This window comes from Saccoglossus kowalevskii, chromosome 16 (assembly GCF_978046115.1).
Source record: "Saccoglossus kowalevskii chromosome 16, keSacKowa6.1, whole genome shotgun sequence".
Classification (NCBI taxonomy): domain Eukaryota; kingdom Metazoa; phylum Hemichordata; class Enteropneusta; family Harrimaniidae; genus Saccoglossus; species Saccoglossus kowalevskii.
Window position 1 is genome coordinate 325,796 of NC_140656.1, and position 7,809 is coordinate 333,604.

Genomic DNA, 7,809 nt, shown 5'->3' on the forward strand with positions numbered 1-7,809 from the left:
CCAATGAAATCCTTAGCACCCCGTTGGCAGGCCAGTCACACTGGTTTTCACCACAAGAGGTTACGAAATCCTCCCTGCCAAATGCTAAGAACAACTGAAACTAATATATACATATTTACATGAAAAATTGTAAAATTGTCCACCTATGCGGATCTGTTTGTACAGGAGTTTTACGACCGTGTGCCTTTACTGACGTCAACCAAACTTGTTATGTGGGAAGTTGGCACCCAAGGCTGACAGGTACTACACCTAGCCCAAGGGTGACCTGGAGGTAGTTGTGGCAAAGGGTAACCTCATTCTCCCAAGTACAAAAACTCCACAACCGAATGTATTGTATTGTATTGTATTTAGAACCCTCCTAGTCTTGTAATACTTTTTATTTACCATACTGAACCCGCTGATGGTTCGGTAGTGTAATAAAGCTTATATTATTTTTGTTATTATGCAAATCAGTGGTACAGTTTGTTTTCAAGAATGCTTCGCATGTGATTGAATGTCCCGAAAGTTACGACAGCGAATTTGCAGATGCTTTCGAAAATTTAGATCACATTTCTGACAATGATTGGACAAGTAAAGATGGGGATGACAGTGATTTTGATTTGGGTGAGCCTAGTTTTAATAACTCAAAGGCGAAGAAGATGGAAAGACGCGACCTCGAACATGTACTTCAGACTTGCTGCAGTTTATGCAGCTCTCTTGGTCGTGGTATACGTTGCGAGGCGACCAGAGATATATGACCGCAAAGTAATATCAAAATAGCTTAAGCGGCCAATAAGAGCTGCTAAACTGCAGCAAACCAATGTTATTTGTTTTGATGCCAAAATAATGCTTCATAATTTATTATAGATACTTGTGGTGACATTAAAATACCTGGGAGATGTCCAGAGCAAGGCATTACCAAGAAAATCGAAAGACCAAAGGTATGTTATAATTTTTATTAATATTTTATTTTCATTCCATACTTCCTTCAATCATTATTGATGACTACATTTTCTAAATCCCGAGGAATAAATATTTATTTCTAGATTATGGTGACACTGCTGAGTTTTGGAAAAATGATGCAAATAATAGTACAAAAACAACCAAGGGTGTGTTTGTTTTTTGTTTTGTTTTTACCTGTGTCACAAGACAGAGACAAACAAAAGTAATTTCCATAACTTGATCTCTATTAAACGATAAAAATTGATGATTAATTTACATTTTAATAAATTTGTGAAAATTTCAGTAGGAGCAAAATCTAAGCTGCACTGCACTGCAGAAACCCCAAGGGTAGAATAGAATAATTTACAGAATTTGCATTATGAATAAGAATGACACCCATGCAAATTTTATTGCCTATAGTATTAACTTTTTATTCTAATTTTGCAGGGCGAATACCTATCCCAACGTACACACTGTATACACTGGATTTATACAAGCTATTAGCAAGTTACAGACAAGTGATATTCTGAATAGCAGGATATTATTATGGGTGGTTAAAACAAAAACAGCAATCACTGCATTAATTGATGGATAGCTGATGTGGAAGAAGAGATTATTTCTTTCATTAAAGTTCTATGGCCAGCAGTAACTGGAGGAGATGGCAAACTTCTCTACACCAGTCGCAGAAAAGCCATCAACAGTAGTTACCACTCGGTGAGATTGTCACCAGAGTGAAAGCAGACTCAACAAAGTGAATGCACCAGTTTCAGCAGCTATTATCATTGTTGGCAGAGTGTTTTTGATGAGATTCTGCTTGCCCGTAAAAGGAAGGAGCTAAATGATGACAATAATCAAGCCACAAAAATGACAAATATTGAGGAGAATGTACTGAGGTATGCCTGTGGGTATATCTCAATGGCATTATCAAAGCAACTACAGCGCCGTGGACCAGCTTTTGGATCAATGGTCAAAACCCTCTCTGCAATGAAAACCACAGGAACTGAATCAAAGACATTCCTCTCTTACACAACTAAGTGGGTTGAGAAGGAAAATCGTGGTGGTCTTTTGAACACTTTATTTGGCTCAATTTCACTCAGAGACATAACAGAAAAATACATGATTCTGTGACAGAGTCTATGTTGGCAGAGAGGGTTGCCTTGACATACTGGTCACAGCTTTCAGCTGGTTTGAATGACAGTGCTTCACTACAACTTATGTGTATGTGCGTAAAACTTACTGGTAAATATCCGTTGTCATTCAACAGCACGCAAAATCATTGAGGAATCCAAACTGAAAGCTGCCAATTCATCGAGAGACTCTAAATGTATTTGTAAAGAACTGAAGGAGCGTGGACAGATTAAACCCTGACCTAATGTCTTGATACTGCACCTGGAATCTACTTTAAACAGGTCAGGGGTCAGTTTGTAAAGTTTTCTATTTGTAAATAAATAAAATTATGTTTTCATTTGCCATATTGTCTTTTTAATTGAAGAATGAGTTAGGAAATTCTACATGGTTGGTGGTACTGCTCCTTGATTTTACTAAAATATTTAAATTTCAAATTATCAATAATGTCACTAGAGAAATTTGTTGGTACCAGCACAAATGACATGAAATTATAGGTAAAGATCTCTAGTCAATACTTCGTATCATTTTCTTACAGGCAAAATGACCTATCAGATGGCAATGTACTTGATAACACAAGTGCATTGAGAGTCAAACTTTTTTATTCAAACTTAAGATATTGGCAAGCAATTAAAAATATTTTCAAGGTTGGGTAAAATAGTGGAATTCAATTGGAACAGTTGCTCACCAAATTGTAGCTTATTAACGTGCCATTTTTAAAAATATACTTTCACAAAAGTGGTACAATTTTTTTCTGGTGGAGAAGTATTTTATATAGATTTTATAATTATGAAGATGCCAGCTTGTTTGAAATAGCATATTTGACGACAGTCTCTCCACACACAGAAAGCACTATGCGGTCACTTCTCCCACATATTGTGTGTGTCATGCACCTGAAACTAATACTCCCACATTTACTTAGACAATATTGGATTTTAATATTGACCATTATATGACATTTGGTATCATACTTATCGGTATCGCTATTTTTGATCCCGCGTGCGAAGCACACAGTGGGAGTCTTTGCAGTTACCCTGTATGTATGTGTCTGTTCGTTCCACGATATCTCAAGAACCATATGTTGGTTTTTAATGAGATTTGGTGTATAGATGCTCTTGGCTAATGCGCAGATTTGCATATTAATTACCGTATTTGCATGATAATTAGCTAATTTTTAGCTGTTCGGTGAACAGATATGTGAAATATTAATTACCTAATATGCATAATTAATAAATTTTCAGCTTTTGATATTTCAAGTACTATTACTTCATTACTTTTCCAAAGACCTGATTAATTTTAAGTAAATATGTGTTCATATTAATCAACTAATTTGCATAATTAGTTAATTTTTGGCTTTTACACTGATATCGCAAGTACTAATTATCCCATTTCAATAAATCTTGGTACATTGATGTTCTAAGACAATGCACAAACCTTATTAATTTAGAGAGGACATTAAAGTTGACTTCTTTCCCAGATGGAATGTCAGAAAAATGCTGATGAATTACGTTCCTCAGTCAGATCAAGCAAAAACAATGTTAGTATTAGCCCATTTCCGAAACTCAGAAAGTTCTAAATATCATGATATGCTATTATCTAACTTCAGATTAGAGTGTGCATCTCAGTAGTAAAGTACCGACAGCATGATAGCACACCCTTTGTTTGTGTGGCCTTTATCATCATGCTATGTTAACAGTGTTTCCTTCTCTTTTATTTTAGGTTCTTTGGAACATTTCTTCTGTGATAACAGGAATGTTAATCCCTCAGTAAATTATATGACGGAAATGTCTGTGGAGTAAAATCGAGTTGGCTCAAACAAAAGACAAACAGAAGAGCTAGCTATGTACCATTGGTTTGAATTTATTGCAAATGTGCAAAAGTTTGAGTTGGCTCAAACAAAAGACAAACAGAAGACCATATGTACCATTGGTTTGAATTTATTGCAAATGTGCAAAAGTTATGATTATACTAAGATCTGAGGTTAACATTGTGGCGAATGAAGCGCCATCATTGTTATACATACACATATCCATGTTATTTACTGCACCTAAATTGAATACGAGATCTTTTATTGTTTATTTACAGGAAATATAAAGACACCTATCAATGTTGGGGAGGAAGATGAATCTGAAGTACAGATAAGCCTTGGTATGTTTTATCTTTTTATCTTATCAACATGTCATTATAGTAGTCTGGAAATATTTATTCACATGTGCATCAATACATACAGTGGGCTTTGGTGAAGTTTTAAACTTCAGGATTTATTATACTAAATAGTAGTTGTAACATAATGTTGTTGTTTTCACAGTAATCAATGTAGTTACAGTTAAATTTTATGAAGCTGATAAATAAATAAGATGAATTGTCAAAACAGATGATATCATTCATGAGACTAGCTTCATCAAATACATTGACGCAGTTCATATAATGATTATACTGCTTACAAGTTGTACTGTGTTTATCAAACTAAACAGTACATGTAAATGGCGAAAATATTACATAAGGCAAATTGAGGTGTGACAGACGACTTGTTTCCTTTTGTGGGAGTTACATTTGCACAAGTTTGTTGATCTAAACTACATATTTATTTCAAGGGTTCATTGACCAATTGTTTACAAAATGGCTTACTGGTGACTACCCCGAGAATCTTGTATGTTGTAAGTTAATGCTTATTTATAGGCGACTATGTATCTTACTGATTTTTCATTATTTTATGCAATTCAATGTTTTTAATAGCCTAAATATATCTAGTTTTATAAAGACAGTTGAATGTACGTTTACTGTAGTGTGATTTTTAAAGTTTTCATCGCACTATAACTTCAATACATATGGCTGGGATGTTTCTGCAGTGCTCCATCTCATTCTTGCGTCGATGGTTAGACTTGCATACAGTCTCTTGTTTATTTGTTGGTGTTTTTTTTCAATAAAATATGGGAATGTACAAATGGCGAAAGTCTGCTACCAGCTGTTAAACTTTAGATGTTTATAGTAGTTTTATAAGGAATGCCATTAGTTGTAGTGTTAAGTTAAGGTAGAGATGCAGGTTTGTGGGCACTTGGGAGTGAATTTTTTTTTTTGCTTTTTTTTCCAAACAATTTTGGCTATAGACTGTTAACATTTTGTAGAAATGTGAATAGTGGAACATACACAAAAGACGATTTTAAAATATAGATAACAGGTGCAAACATTCTCTCTTTTGAATGCTTAGCAAGATTTTTGCAAGGTTGTACATAAATAATAAAAAAGAAACATGGTGAAAAAAATGACGGGATCTCCATATTATGCACTATATTCAACTTTTTACAAAATGATAATACATTTAAATTTGGAATTGTTACAGCCATTTTAATTATGAGCATTAGCAAACTTCTTACTAAGTGAATTGTTATGCAATTAGCAATTATCTCAGCTTCATTTTAGTGTACATTCCAGAACTTAAAAAAATAGCTCCTAGCCGCCTTGACCTTTTGTTTTGAAATTTTCACAAATGATTGACAATGTGTTTATCTTCAAAACGTTGTCGGGCATTGTTTTTGGTTGAACAGTGTTACAACAATCATACAGACAATTAGCCTAGGTGTTAATTTATGCATACACTTGAAGTAGTGAAATTTGTTTTATATTTGTTGAATTGTGCATGTGTTTCATGCTGTCCTAATGCATTCCTGGTGTGCAGGCTTCTCTAGGACATTATCATTTAGCATAGAACATTTAGGTCTTCAGCCTAAACATTTTATCTCTGATCAGAAAAACTATACTTGCAAATCAGTGTTCATCATAATCAAATCATGATTATATAGCTGCCTGGCTGCAATTGAATATTCCATCATATTTTATTTATTTATTTATTTATTGCTTCCCTTTTGTAACAGACGATGTAAACAATGTAAACTAGGAGCTGCACCAAATAAAAAAATACATTTCACTCAAAGACTTATGGATAAAAAACTTTTGATAGACAAAAAGAAATTAAGTTACATGAACTAAGATAACAAAATATAACAACAACAAAAAACATCTAAAAGTAGCAACAACAACAAAAAATAAGAAAACTAAAATATAAGAAGTACACTGGAAAAATATTAAATATTATCTGTATACCTCTTTCATATAAAAAGTATGCATAGATGCACATGCTCATTATCATTCTTACAAAATTAAATTTACATGGATACATAAGTTGATAGTTTCACACAATTGTTGTGACCTTTGAAATGTATGTTACATTTGTTGCACCATTTAAGACTGATTATAACTGCTGTTGTTTTATTCAAATCATTGGTTGCATCTGCTAAATTATAGTTACTTGTGACAACGAAATTGTATACTCCGGCCAGCCCCAACTTTCTGTAAAAACATCTTCAGATATTGAAATACCATACGTGTTATCATCTCTTAGAGGATCAATCGTACTGACCAACTCTTCCCACTCTTTTTCTTGCAGTGGGCGTCAGACTCAAGGAATATGACAGGAGTCTCTGTGGTGTCAACTGGCACTGGTCAATCCCATACAAATTTATGTCATCCTTAAGAGTGAACAGTAATAATTAATTTATTTATTACAGAACAATACATGTTTAAATTATGCATAGAAACAAGGTTTGCTCACAAATACTGGTTAGGAAACATGACGCTAATTAGTTTCCTAGTTAAATAGTAAATCTTACCAGCAGCATACAACTTATCTTGTCAAACAGACATTCTACTGTATATTACAATATAAATCAAATACTGTAACGACGAGATAATCTGAACAAACCTGAATCCTTAGTTCAAAGAGCTCTTTCTTAATTTTATAATCTGTATCTGCCGCTTCCAATGAACTTTTTATCCACAACTGCCTGAGGATGGTGCTATTAGCGGAGCTAAGTTTGTGCAGATTACAACCATGTTGCCAAAATGATATGTCTTGGTATCTTTAGTGGAGACACAATATATTTATGTCGTTATTGCAATTCAATACTAATTTATCCTCCAAGTAATGAAAAAGATGGTAATATTTAAACAAGAAGCCCTAAAATACATCTCCCCAGAGGCATTCAATGTGCTGGTTGTGAACGCTTTTACCAGATATAAAACTGCCTTTTCCGAGGCCTCTCTGGATGACACAACATGAAAGTGGCAACCTCTTGATATTTTTGTCGGCCCTCTCCCGAGATGGCACACCGCATAGTTGTGTGGCAGTATTGAAATCATCTAAAACCGTATTGGCTCTATTGTTATCACTGCAATTTAAATACACTACCATATGAGAGAAGCCATCTATGCCACAGTCAGCTGGCGTACACGTGATAATATAATAAATACAATATTTATTATTTGGGGCCGCCATCTTGAAAGCAGCATAAAACTAAATAAGAGACAAGTTGTGAAACGCGTTTTTCAGATTCCTACAAATCAGAACAAAAATACCACTCTTTCACAAAAATGCGATCCAATAACAAAATTCAGCCGAATTCGGCGTTTTTGTGTGGAAAATTCCTTGCATACGATCGCCTAATTACATGAAGAACATAGAACACTTTCCTGGGGTATTTGAAACCGAAATTGTCATCTAACTGTAAACCCGTCGTTGATTGGCTGCTGAGCTGGAATGACAATTTTTGGTTTATGTTCTTCTTGTAATTAGGTGTTCATATTTAAGGGATTTTTCCACACAACAAGGACGAATTCGACCAAATTTTTTGATCGGCTGGCTTAATATTATCCCAATGAATTGTATTTCTGTGAAAGATTGGTATTTTTGTCCTGATTTGTAGGAAT

General features: G+C 34.2%; 1 long non-coding RNA gene across 1 annotated transcript; it reads right to left on the reverse strand.

The window, feature by feature from the left end:
• Nucleotides 1-5,860: 5,860 nt before the first annotated feature.
• On the reverse strand, nt 5,861-6,920 carry LOC144345456 (uncharacterized). Its single transcript, XR_014926657.1, has 2 exons — nt 6,806-6,920; nt 5,861-6,572 (listed from the first exon to the last, which is right to left on the reverse strand). It is a non-coding gene; the product is annotated as an uncharacterized LOC144345456 (long non-coding RNA).
• Nucleotides 6,921-7,809: the final 889 nt, after the last annotated feature.